The 14,599-nt window shown below is 40.8% G+C and overlaps 1 protein-coding gene across 5 annotated transcripts in view; it reads left to right on the forward strand.

The window, feature by feature from the left end:
• LOC138748864 (non-muscle caldesmon-like) overlaps positions 1 to 14,599 on the forward strand; it is a 195,926-nt gene that overhangs the window by 101,492 nt on the left and 79,835 nt on the right. The gene's annotated exons all lie outside the window — the stretch shown is intronic.

The following is a 14,599-nucleotide window of genomic DNA, read 5'->3' on the forward strand; positions in this document are numbered from 1 at the left end:
AGTTGTACCTGCCTTAGAATGTGTGTGGAAATGGACAGTTCACAGGTCTCAGTCCATGAGGGAGACCATTCCAAGGGAGAACATAGTGATAAGTTACAACACACGCGCGCGCATGCACACGCACACGGCGTATTTCATTGATTGTTTTTTCAATACCATTTAAATTATTTATATATAAGTTTCTCTCTATATATGTACACATGTATATATAATGTATATATACATTATACACACACACACACATACACACAGCGTATTTCATTTATTGTTTTTGCAATACCGTTTAAATTATCTCTCTCTCTCTCTCTCTCTCTCTCTCTCTCTCTATCTTTGGCTTGGCTTCGCGGACGAAGATTTATGGAGGGGGTAAAAGTCCACGTCAGCTGCAGGCTCGTTTGTGGCTGACAAGTCCGATGCGGGACAGGCAGACACGGTTGCAGCGGCTGCAGGGGAAAATTGGTTGGTTGGGGTTGGGTGTTGGGTTTTTCTTCCTTTGCCTTTTGTCTATTTATATATATATATATATACACACACACACACACACACACACACACACACACACACACACACACACACACACACACACACACACACACACACACACACACACACACATTATATAGCAATATATGGTAGCCTATGAGCATGTTCTCCTTTGGAATGACCACCCCCTGGCAGAGTCTTGCTGTCCTAAAACCTGACCTCCAGTCAACCTCAACATTGAGGCAGGAGTTCACCAGCCTGAATATTTATATGTTGTGGCTCATCCCATGTTAAAGTAGGGGGGGGTGGTTGAGCAAAATCTGTCAACCAAATAATGTGCAAGAGGTCCTCACGCTGCCCCAGCCCTGTACTTGCATCTTTCTTTTCCACCCTCCTCCCAAGCTCTTTCTGCTGCCTGGCTACATGTTTTGAATAGGACTCAGGGTGCAGAAGAATTCTAGGTAAGTACCTTCAAACATGAATGGTATCTCAGGCCCAATGTTCATCAGTGCTTAAGACTTTTGTAAGGGTTGTAGAGAGCAGGGATTTGCAGAGAAACATTGGGCTCCTGTCTTTGGTGATACTATCTTTGAGTTGGCCTTCGGTTTTTGTGTGCCAGCTCACCAAGGGCTTGCCAGCTACTGTCACCCAAAAGTAATTTGAACACTCATAAATGGTTAACCAGCTGAAAAATAAAAATAGAAGCAAAAAATATGCATTTTCCAAATTACAGCACACTTGAAGTCCTCTGTTGGGCTCTGCTTAAATGCAGAAGTAGGTAAAAGATGCCAAGACTCTGTCATTCCTTAACAATCAGTGCCTGTATTGCTTTTAGTTTGAGGACTTACTTGATGAGAGACAAGGAATGTAAAATTGATTCTCAGGTGATTAAAGCAGTGATTGCCATCTCCTGGATCTCAACCTTCATGACGTGGCTAGAAATTGCTAGGCACAGATCCAGTGAGGTTCTTGCAGCCGTCAGAGCCATGATATCACAGAGAAATACAGCAATGAACCAGGCCTATTGCCCCATCAAGTTCATGCCTTCCATCAACTGTAATCATACATCAATCCTATTTCCCTAATTTCCCCAGCATTGTCAACAACTCCCCCCACATTTTACTGTTCATGTTACAAAGGGCAATTGACAGTGGTCGTGCTCAGATGTGGGAGCAAACCGGAGCATCCAGAGGAAACCCACACGGTCAGGGGAGAACATGCGAACTCCACCCAGATGCCACTAAAGGTCAGGATTGAACCCGGATCTCTGGCACCACGAGGCAGAGGCTGTACCATCAGCACCACTTTGGTACCCTTGCTGCTCAATAATCCATGAGAGGGCACTCACGAGGCATCTTGAGTAGAAATTTAAAGGATAGCTCAGATTAATCTTTCTTGAGCTTTATCACATGGATCTTTTGGACTGGGTTGACTCTGATACTCACCTCCTACTAACTATATTTCTTGAATGTCATATAAATAATAACCATCAAAGTTCATTGAACATGTGCCTTAACATAGAGATGGGTCATTGGTTTCTGCTTAATCGATCATCAACACATGTTGTCCATTTCGATCATGCTACAACTTGCAAGAAGTAATTTTTCTCCCCTCTTTCCTACACTGGCAGCACACATCCCTCAAGCTGTCGTAGCCTATGCTGGAGACTTGTTCTGAATGGCTAATGAGGGTGAAAGTGGAAATCCTGAGAGATTGTCCCAGAAAAATACTACTGAGCACCATGCACCACACTCCGAGGTCTCGCTGCTTTGGCAACGATACCTGAAAATGTACCTTATTAATATCGTATGAAAGCTATATCAAGAATTATTTTATTCATGTGATTTATTTTCTTCATGTGATACTCATAATCCCGAATGGCACATTGCCATTTTTGCACATCTGTGGAATATTTGGAGGTTCCACAACCTGTTCTGCATTCATGATTCAGGCTTAAATTCAGTCCTCCCATTTTCACCAAATTTATGTTTCTTCAGGGTCTTTTTAATACACTTTATTCACAATAAAAAATATATCCAGAGGAAAAGAGTGCCAAGTTCACATGCTTAGAGCCATATTCGGAGATACATTCTGCTACTGCACATTGTAGTGATACGCCTTGATTTTACTCTCTCGCACCATTGCCACTAATATGCACCTTGTGGTCACTTCACCCTCCAATGCTTGAGGGGCCTCCTCACTGGTCACAGGCCCCAAACTGAGGCCGGTCCCCCACAAAACTCTTGCGTACATTGTACCAGGCCACAGAGCCCCCCCACCTGCATTCCTGCAGCTTGGAATGTGCCAGTCAGTAGCATCCCCACACTGACAGCTTCTTCAAGGTCTACTTTAGTCTCTGCGATACAATGGATGGCATGTAGTTGTTCACCTCTATTTGATTTTAGATTGCATGCCTGGCATTACTTCCTTTCATTAAGGTGAATTTTACGCTTGAGAGATGTCAGCAGAATTTCAGACTGCAGGAGTACAAACCTGTGGAGCAGCCAAGACATGGGGTGTGATCTCACACAGTTTTGTAGTTAATGATCTTAATGGATGAAAAAACAGCTTGAATTTAAATATTGGTCCCCCCAGGTCTGAATTCCCAAAATATTCTTGTTAGTGTCAGAACCCCCAGGAAGGGCACCAGAAAATAAGCCTCTGGTTTCCTTGGCTCAATCATTTCTCTTCGTCCTGATTAATTTGTTTCAAAATATGTCCAAGTTCCAAAATAGTCTTTAGGCTCAGGGTTTGGTTGCACAGTACATATTTTCAAACTGCAGCTCACTGGAGAATATGCCCAGGGGCCTCCACTCTTGAACTGCCCCTATGCACTAATGCAGTTCCTGAATTTGACATTCATCAAATGGTGCTGTTCTGCGAAGGATGTACTGCCAGGGAAATTAATTTACATTGTTCTAATCTAGGCACTCTTGGAATATTGTTGCTTTGGACTGTGACACCCCAAGTTTCTCTCTGATGTTCCCTTTATTTACCAATGTTACATAAAGCTTCCAAGCCTCTCACTGATGAACCCTCCTCTCCCCAATTCCATAAACCCGATCAACTCCTTGCAAACCCCACCATGGCCTTAATTTCTCTAAACATCCTAGCTCTCCAATTAGTGTTCCATCTGTCTTCCACAAAGAGCTAATTTCCAAACCCTCCTCTCTCCTGGCACGGTTGGCGTAGCAGTTAACGCATTGCTGTTACAATGCCAGCATTTGGGACTGGGGTTCGAATCCCGTGCTGTCTGTAAGGAGTTTGTACGTTCTCCCCATGTCTGCGTGGATTTCCCCGTGGGCTCCGGTTTCCTCCCACTGTTCGAAAAGTATCAGGGATGTAGGTTAATTGGGCTGGAATGGCCTGTTAGCGTGTGTAGTCTAAATTTAATTTAAAATTTAATACCCTTCCCACCCAAGACTTGAGTTGGCCCATTAATGAGTGGTTAGCCATTTCTCAAGCCCACATCCACAGAAAAGGTCCCAATCACCCCATGATTGTCTGCTCTTGGCACTACTTCCCGTGCTCGGTTCAGGATGCTGCCTTTGCATGAAGCAAGGGGTTGAAAGCACCCTGATATCAGGGGCTTCTGACATCATTAACATAGGCAGAACTGACCCACAGGGAAGGTGGTTTTCATCCTTTTAATTTCTTGTCGTGTGTCCCCAATGTTCAGATTTCACATTTCTTGTCAGAGTACATGCATGGCACCACATACAACCCTGAGATTCTTTTTTCCTGTGGGCCAGGCAGAAGTACAACTTATTGGTAGTGTAAAAAAAAGCTGTACACAATGTACACATGTAAACAATAAAAGAACTGTAAACAGATGAAAAATGTAAACCAATACAGAGGGAAAAACAATCAAAAAAGTGCAAAAGTAAGACTCCTTAAATGTGTCCCTGATTGAGTTTGTCGTTGAGGAGTCTGATGGTGGAGGGGGAGCAGCTGTTCCTGAACCTGGTGGTGTGAGACTTGTGGCACCAATACTTCTTTTTTGATGGTAGCAGTGAGATCAGAACATGTGTTGGTTGGTGTGGATCCTTGATGATTGCTGCTGCACTCCGACGGCAGCGTTCCCTGTAGATGTCCTCGAAGCTGGGGAGGGTTTTGCCAAGGATGTCCTGTGCTGTGTCCAATACCTCTTGCGGGGCTTTATGCTCAGGCGTATTGGTGTCCCTATGCCAGACCATGATGCAGCCGGTCAGTACTCTTTCCACCATACCTCTGTAGAAATTTGCCAGGGTTCCTGATATTGGTGCTGCGACTCTTGGAGATGACGTGTTGGGATAGTTACTTAAAGTGGTGCAACATTACCAGCAGAAATGGAGATCACCACTGCAGCCTCAGTTTACTTCCTCCTTATGACCACTAGAATTGTTTTCCCACATGACCAAACCTGCCTGGGAAATCAATCCCAGACATTTATGGTGCATCAGTCTATAGTACTCTGCCTTAGAAATTCTGTTGATTGATGTTGCAGACTGACATCAGAGACAAAGGTGTTCCCACTGCAATGCAACATATTTAGTGTTACCAGCTGGAGACTGAATTTTCAAGCAATCTTCCCGTCTGTTCCACCCACCCAATTGCTAACTGGTCGCATTGCCATTGATTTAACCCTGTTCCACTCTGGATTCTGATGCAGATACAACAGGAGCAGGCCCTGTCTTCAAATTCCAGTCGTTGGTCTTATCAAGGTCAAAGGAAATAATTTCTTTAGTGTACTCCATTCTTGTGCTTAAGGAGAGGTGTGAAGTGTAAAGGCTACTTCCATCTGAAGATGACTGCCTGTCAAAGCAAGGTTTATGAGGTTGTATGCATGGTGTACCTGTTATAGACCAATGAAATGTGCCAGCTCTTTGAAGGAGGAAGAAAAATTGATTATTAATTTCTCGGAAAGGCAGCAAAACTAGGGCTGATGACAGCTACGTGCAATTTTCATATCCCAAAAGAGAATGGAGAACAATTTCAGTGAGAGGCAAGAGTGTGCTCGCATCCTAATTTAGAAGATATTTTGGATGGTCATCTTTGTAGAGGTAGTGGGGATGGAGAAGGGAAGATGGTGGCTTGCGAACAACGTGCGTTAAAGAAGGCCTGTGGAATAATAAATCTTAGTTTCGTTAATGCAATTTGGAATAAGCATAAAGGCCAGCATAAACTGGCTGAAAGAGCATCTATAATTCCTGGAAAGGCAGATCCCCGGTTGTCCCTCCTGCTGCACTTAATACGGCAGCCAATTCAAATCAGCTGATTGAGCATTCATTGATGACATTTGTCACTGGGACCTGTCACTTCCAAATAGACATTTCTGCAATCACATTGCATCTATTGATTTTAGTAGAACATTCTAAATGTTCTGTTAAGTTTACTCTTGATCAACTGAACACATTCATGGTACAGAGATAGGATGGCAGGATGCAGAGTCCATGAATTAGAGATAATTTGTTAATACTAATTTTCTTTGGGTGCTATAAATTTCAGAGATGGTGTGCGTAGTGTATGCACACGCCGCACTAAGGGGGTAAATTGACACAGATTGATTGGAGTAAATGCACAGATTGTTAAAGGGGTAATTGGAGACAGACTGAAAAAGGGGTAAGTGGGCACAGATTGATGGGGTAAATAGGGACAGATTGATAGGGGTAAATGGAAATCAGCTCATGCAGTTTTATAGCTAGCAACAATACGAATTTCGACTGTTTTGGAGTTCTATTTTCTTTCCTACAACCACCCTAGGTTTTGCAGAGATAAACACAACATTAAACCATAAATTTTTTCCACGTCACCATTTGAACAGATCATTAATTCTTTCTAGGTTTACTGCCCATTTAATTCTGTTACAGTGATGGCATTTTAGTGATGTTTCCTTGCTGGTTTACAAGATTCAATTGTCTACACACTATAGGGAGTTTGCTGATTGGCGCTGAACTGTTTTTATATGACTTATGGGCTCGTGCACGCATTGTAGATTCCAAGCATGAATCTACTTCCTTCTGGAAGTAACATACCCATGAGTTCAATGGGAAATTCAGGCAAGCACACTTGGAGCAGAACAAACTTGCAGAAGGAAGCAAAATAAAAGGAGATGCCTCAGAAGGAAGTGATATTTTCCCATAGAGAACAGATAGTTAGAAATCAGACAACTAGATTAATGTGATGGCTTGAAAATCTCCTTCCCCATTGTTATTGCGGGCTATGATGCCACTAGTATTGGCTTCAATAGAAACTAGCTGATTTTCTATTGCATCGATTGGACATGGAGCGATTGGTTTTCTTTGTGCAATGAAAACTGTAATATCACTCATTAGATGGTGCATTCTGGTTAGTTTCCCTGCTGAAGATAGTGTGAAGATGGCCTCCAAACTTTGTGCATAGCCCCATGGTCGGGTTGCATGCAGGGAGAAATGAGACTGGATGTTTGCTCCTTCAGTAGTGATTTTGGGGTGAGTGTCATGAGAATTCCCTTATTCTCAATTGCTTCAGCTAAATTAGTGGTGCTAGTTCCTGTTGGTTCAAAATGTGTACTGCTTTATCCTGCAAAAGAGTGGGAAGAGGAGTACCATGAATTGTGCATCTTGCTTGTCAAGATAGAATAGCCGCCAGTGCGCTGAGATGTGGTCGTGTGGTTTGCATTAGTATCACGTGTGAGGGCATGAGTTTTAGTAATGGTTGAGGCTACTTGTTACCTCAGTAGGAGGTGTAAATTAAGCAATATGTGAAGCTTCAAAGACATTTAGTGAAATATGGATTCATGACTACTTGTGTATTGAACTTCTTCCCCCACTGTGCCCCTTGAGCTAATGCACTTGGCTCTGAATCCTCTAGTATCATTTACCACTGGTCCCATCTCCAATATCCTGCTAATACTCAATCAACATCACAAAACTCCTATCACTTCCTGCATGCATCCTGACTGCTGGACATATAACTGTGGTGGTGAATGTTTTTCAAAAGCACTTAAGTGGCACAGCTGAGGGCATGAAATGTTTTGTCAAAATGCGCACCTTTCTCAAATGCATCCGTCCTTTCTCATATATCGTTTGCCAGTGTTCTGGTAGGTGCTACTTGTTGGAAATCTTAATAGGCATCTTCATTCTCCATGCTTGATGAAAGGAACAGATCAATCTGCATCTGAGGGTGCAGTAGATGCTGACAGCTTTTAATGAAAATATTTGGAAGGTTAAATGTCTCTTGATATTTCACTTTTTTAAATGAGATAGGCTTTGAAATCATATATGAAGCTACGATTAATGTTCATGATACTCAAAGATGGGTATTCAAAGTTCCATGTTATAAAGTCATGGGTTACAATATTGTTTCAATTTTGTGTACACGTCGGTGTGGTGGTCTTACATTGTAGAAATTGCAGAACATCTGATTAATTAACATTCTTCCCATCCCCAGTCACATCTTACACAAATATTTTCTCACATGCCATGAACTTCTTTTCACTGCACATTTTTCACTGTGCTCTGTGCTGATGCCCTGACTTTAGCCTTAAACTTTGGAGCATTGTGCTTTGACGCAGAAAGATTTAATCCATGAAAATTCTTTCGTGTTTCAAATTCTTGCTGCTATCCAGGCATGTGTAATTCAATAATCCTGCTTTAGATTTCACTTCTGTAACTTCACTTGTTTTACTTCTGTTGATATGCAGATTCCCAGTACAGATTATCTTGGACCATTAGCATTTTTTCCCCCATGCCTGCAGCATGCCTTGAATTTTAGGTCTTTCAAGTTGTGACACATTTATTTTAAACCTCACAAATAGTAGAAGTGAGGTCTTAGGTAATAAAACAGATCATATTGCAATCAGGCCAGAATGACCAGGCAGATTGACAGAGTAATGGCCCAGATGAGAGGTCCTTAAAATGATAATAGATTTGGTAGAGTAAAGGAAGAGAAGATGTTTCCATTTGAGGTGAATACTAGAAATGTAAGAGAATTCAGAAGAAAAAAAACCTTTGCAACTTTTGTTTGACTGTGGTATTTGCTGCCACAGATTGTAGCCAGGCAAATAAAAAGAGGTGAGTATGGGAGATGAGAGTAAAGCACGAAAGACTACAGACATCAGGATGAAGTAAAAAGACAATGGAGCACCAGAGATTGGGAGATAGATTGGACTGAACGGAAGGATGGGTGACATGTTGCACTAGTTGTACTAAAGAGCTTGTTTTTGGCCTTCCGTGGGCCTTGGGTGGTTCTTGTACCCACCAGTTAGGTTTGAAACTTCCTCAGGCATTTGAAAAGTCTGGTCATGGATAAAATAGTTCACTTCAACAGTATTAGCAAACTTTTGAATGTATACACATATGATCCACATTGAACCGAGACAAGAATATTTGTTGGTGGAGTTAATGAAAGTAAATTCTCAAAGATTGTAATTTTCGATATAAATATCAGCTTCAGTGGGAAAAGGGCTGCCGACGTTTCGAGGCGCCAACTCAAAGCCGACAATTCTTTTTCTCCCACTGATGCTGCTCGAGTCTCTAAGTTTCTCCAGCAGACTGGGTTTTTTTTTTGCTACAGATTACAGCATCTGCAGACTATTATATCACCAAATAAAATTTACTTTTTCAACTCCTTTATTACAAAAAGTGTAGGAGATAAAATTCTAACCCTTCATTCAGATACTAACCACAACACTGCTGAGAGGGACGAGTGTGGAAGCACATTCCAATGACATTTTAATCGCTAGAATCTAAAGTACCACCTGAAAATGCTGGAAGTATATTTGGCTCCATCTGGACAGTGCAGGACATTTAAATCTTTGTCAAATTGAAAACCACAACCTTCCAGAATCTTTTCAGACCAAACAAATAGGAACAAGGGGTGGGGTTAGTATTTTGAACAAGCTCATATTGGGCAGGATTCTTGCATTTAAACAGGATAGTAGCTTCCTCATACGAGAGCATAATTTCCATGAGATTTTTCTGTGCTGAGTATCAAATCAACAAACCAAATCGAATGTTGGTTCTCTAGGCCAGTGTTTGTTCTGGAGTGACCCAACCAATGCAACAGCCTGCATTGTGTGGAGCAATCCCCTCTGAGAACAGCAAGGCAAAGGGAGCCCTACCCAAATCTGTATTCACTATTGAGAAACAATGTTGGCAAGCCTGAATGAGCATGGCGTAGCATGAAGAAGGAATGCTGGATGCTGTCACAGAGAAGCAGCTAACAACTTTAATTGAAAGGGGGGAACCTAGTAAAAATGAGGTACTAAAATAGCAAAAAAAAACAGGCATTAAAGAAATGGGCACGAGGAATTGAATAAGACGATGAAATGTATTCTTTTGTCAACATTCCTGCTTTTTTTCATTCATTCTAATTTTATTTCAAGATTTTACTGAGCCAGTCCAACATCTTGTTGGCTTTTATTGCCTTGGTGAAATGTCTTTCCATCATTATCAATCTTATCTCAGCTGAAAATAATAATGCAGTCAATCTTGTTAACTGCATCTCGCTGTGGCCCAACCATCAATCTAGTGTCCTGTCATTCCCTACTTATGAAATAACGTTACAAAAATTGCCACAAAGAACATATTCAGCCCTTGAATGCTCATGTTTGCTTTCCACTCAGATCAAATGTCACCCAGCCTGTTATGTTCTTTCTTTCCAAAAACACGTATCCTCAGTTACTTTTAAATAAAGTTATCTTCTCTGCTTTAACAGTATTGATGATAAAACGGAAACAAAGACGACAGATGTTGGAACATGGAGCAAACAATGAGAAGCTGGAGGAACCCCAGGTATCAGGCAGCAACTACGGGTAGAAATGGCCAGTCAACATTTTGTGTTGGAACCCTTTATCGAGACTGAATATCCAGTATTTTGAAGGGTCGTGACCCAAGACGTTGACTGACTATTTCTACCCATGGATGCTCTCTGACCTAATAACTTCCTCCAGCTTCTCATTGTTTGAATATAACAGGATGTATTCTGAAATGGAAGGCTCTTTTCTTGTCTATGAGAGGCACAGTGGTGGAGCTAGTAAACACCTGCCTCACAACATGTTCATTCCTGGCCTTGGTTCTGTCAGTGTGGAGTTTGTAAATTCTCGATGGGGGTTACATAGATTCCTTCCCATGCTCACTTCCCACAGACTTTCATGTTGGTAAGTCAATTGGCTACTATAAATTGTGGCTCGTGGGATTAAAGTAGGATTAGTGTAAATGGATAGTTGGTGGTCAGTGAGAATGGATGGGCCAAAGGGTCTATTTCTATACTGTATCCCTCCATGACTATGATTCTCCTGGCATTCCTGTATGTTCCTTGTTTACCAACCAAAGGAAATAATCTTATATGACCCAGTTGTAAATATCTATTGGATTGCCACTCCCCACTCCCACTGTAAATGATTCCAGTTACAGTTTGTAATTGTAAACTCTTCATCATCATGGCCATTTCACAATTCCTTTCTGAATTCTTTCCATCTTTGGAATGTAATGCTTTCACTGGAAAACCTGAAAGTAGGGCCCACCTTGTCGATGAACGTTAGTGGGTGACTTCAAATGACTCATCCCTTGTACAGCCCGTTCATTATCCAGATTACTTCCAGTCTGGGAAACCTTCCCAGGTTCTATGCTATTGTACCTGGTGTTTTTTTTTGAAGCTTACCAATTTACTACTGCCAGTGATTTCTTGTCCACTTATAGCAATGTTGGCTGCCACAATGGTGATAGGGTGGGAGAGCGATTGTTGGATGGAATCTGTCAGCAACTTGCTTCTAGAGAAAAAAGGCAATGTACGGTCTCCACATGAACAGGCAAATTAAGATCGTATTCTCCTGGGGAATGCCTGCAATAAATTCTAGCCACCATTATGAAATCATATCAAACAGCTGCAAATCATTTTAGATGAAACCATGCAAACTGGACCAAGTGGATTGTAAATGAATGATTTTAAGCCTTGTATTGTTCCTTCTTATAAGGAACATTTTTCAACCCTCTGGAATTTCCCAGTAAGTAATTGTTCAATGATTGCAATGGAATTTTAAAATAAAAGAGTATATATATGAAAATGTGAAAGAAAACCCTTGATAGACTTTGCCAATGACTTTAGATGAGACGAGCAATGAGAGGAGTGAGAAACGTGATAACTGAGGAAGGTACTTTATATCATATGTTTTGGTTATGTCCTCCTCCTCTCTTTAACTTCTGGCAAGGGGGATTTCACACTTTATCATTAAGTTCTCGATATTGTTAGTTAACCAGGTACATACTTGACTCCTCGCTCTTTCTTAGCTGTCTTTGGAGTGAGTGGGCCAATGGATTTAACCTTGACTCTTTCTCAATCCCACGCAGTGGCTTTTGCTTCCCTCATCGCTTGAAGGGCCATTTTGGTGAGATGGAAAGTTGTTGCCCCCCCCCCCACTCAATGGAAAGTTGTTGCCCCTCCCAGTCATACTCCATGGGTTTCCTTATGCCATCAGTGCTCGGTGATTAGTAAGGGATTGCTTAAGGTGGGACGTGAGTGGGAAGGGAAGGTTGAGAATCCAGAGAAAAAATAGATCTTCTACTACTACAATGGATTTTAACTTTCTTTCTCTTTTCTCAATTATTTTCAAAACTTGGCAATTAATTATTTTGTGTTTTTTTTTTCTTGACCCCATTGTTATTAATATTATTAGTAGTGTCCTCCTCAACTTGGCCAGCAGCCCTCACAGGGAAGGACGAAATTCTTAGGTTAGCAATATATTGATATTTTTCTTTCTTTCCCTTTTTTCCATTTTAATAACATGGGTTCATATCTACTTTGTTCACTGTTATTTGATATTAATTTGCTTTATCATTATTATCACATGTACCTTGTAATTTGTGTATGTTAAAACCAATGAAAAGATTGAAAAATAGCTGGACCTTTAATGTACCTACACATTAATGTACCTGCTAATTCCGGGCATTTTGTAAGGAGAATGTCATACTTTAAACATGTCAGTTGATGATGCAGAGTGACAAGATACTGGGAATATGCTCATTGAATTAGAAAAAGAGACAAATAGGAGATGTCATGAAGGTTTTCATTGAATGAACATGGAAAGCTATTTCATTTGGTTGAAATGTCTGTGACAAGTAACAATCTATTTAAAATTAGCGTCATAGATTGTAGAATTGTCACAAAAGTTTAGTGGTAAGGAGGTTAGGAAAAAAAAACCGCCCCACATTTTACTTTAGGTTAAATCTAAATTATTTTTCTCAGATGCAAGCGTTTTGTTTTGTTCTGATTAATTTGGCCTATTAGGTCCATCTCTGTGCACAATGGTAGCTTCGTGTTGCATTGAACCTGGAATGCTGGAGAATGCAGCTGTAGCTTCCTATCCAACCTGTCCTACCACACATCATTAATGTTGCATCTTTAATTCAGCATAATGCCACGGCTGCTCTTCAGTTGATGAGGTCAATTCTTGGCAAGACCAGAAGTAACAGTGAAATGCTTCAGTAAGAAATTTTTTCATCAATTTTGAAGTCAGGGAAAGAGAAATTGAGAATAAAAACACAATGCTGGAGGAACTCAGCTGGTCAAACTATTTCTATAGCAAAGGTAAAGATACATAACCAATGTTTTTGGCTTAAGCCCTTCATGAGCAAAATGTAGACAGGCATCCGAACAAAATGAAACATCTGGAACTCTTTTCCCTATTGCTCCCAATCTCTCTCTTCGCAATAACCCCTAAATTACCTCGGACAGTGGTTCTCAATCTTTTTCTTCCCACTCACATCCCACTTTAAGTAATTCCTATGCCATCAGTGCTTCGTGATTAGTAAGGGATTCCTTAAGGTGGGATGTGGGTGCAAAGAAAAAGTTTGAAACCCACTGTTTTAATTGTACCTCATTGACTCGTTATGTGCACGGTTTCATAACTCCAAAGGAAATGGGCCAATGGCAATTTTTCTCAAGCAAAATATTTCAGTAACAATTGGGTCTAGAGCAGTGATTCTCAACCTTCCCTTCCCACCTTAAGCAATCCCTTACTAATCACCGAGCATAAAGTGGTAAGTGAGGGGAAACAAAAAGGTTGAGAACCCCTGCAGTAGACAAAAGTTAAAGAATTTCATATATGTTATATTCTAAATGTGGTATTACGTGACAATAATGGAACCTTTGCCATCATTCCGAAGCATTCAAAAATCCTTTTAAATCAATTAAATTGTTGTAATATTAATAAATGAGATCAAGTGAAAATACTTCTAAATCGGTCGTTCTCAACCTTTTTCTTTCCACTCACTCTGTGATTAGTAAGGGATTACTTAAGGTGGGATGTGAGTGGGAAGGGAAGGTTGAGAATCACTGCTTTTGACCCAGATGTTACTGAAATATTTTGCTTGAGAAAAATTGTCATTGTTCCATTTCCTTGGGCGTTATGAAACCGTGCACATAACAAGTCAATGAGGTAATGATTTTCAAACTTTTTCTTTCCACCCACACACCACCTTAAGTAATCCCTTACTAATCACAGAACATCTATGGCATAGGGAATACTTAAAGTGGGATGTGAGTGGAAATAAAAAGGTTGAGAACCACTGACCTAGGAACTGCCTGCACTTAGGATTAGGGATGACATTTTGGAACCTTTGTTTTGTATTTTCTACCTCTTTCAGGTTGATTTTTAAATGTTTTAATGTTGTTAGAATTTTATTTACCTTATTCTCAAATGTTGCCAGATTACATCTGTTTTGTGCCCATTTTTAATCATACTCAGGATCTGTGGGATTTCTGCCACATTGCTACACTTGATGGCATGGGCTTCTATTTCCTTTTCATCTTCAAGAGGTTGAGATAGATTTTTCACTTGGGAATTAAACAACACTGGGCAGAAGGCAAAAAAAAAAAGAAACTTAAGCATGACAGATTGCAAGCTCATAATGGAAGCTATCTGATTTTCCCCAAGAGATTCCCTTCAACACTAAAAAGAGCAAATGTGCAAATCATTTTTGGGTTTGGCAGGTGACCCAGGAGGACTCGGTCAAATAGCAAACTGTGCCATAATTTCCAAGGTTTATGTATGACTGTAATGTAATTCTTTATAGTTCTCGCTGGTTGCATATTCCCAGATTTTGTTGCTGTGTCATCGGATACTGAGCCTTAACTCATCTGGGCCCTAATACTTGAG

This window comes from Narcine bancroftii, chromosome 13 (genome assembly GCF_036971445.1).
Source record: "Narcine bancroftii isolate sNarBan1 chromosome 13, sNarBan1.hap1, whole genome shotgun sequence".
NCBI lineage: Eukaryota > Metazoa > Chordata > Chondrichthyes > Torpediniformes > Narcinidae > Narcine > Narcine bancroftii.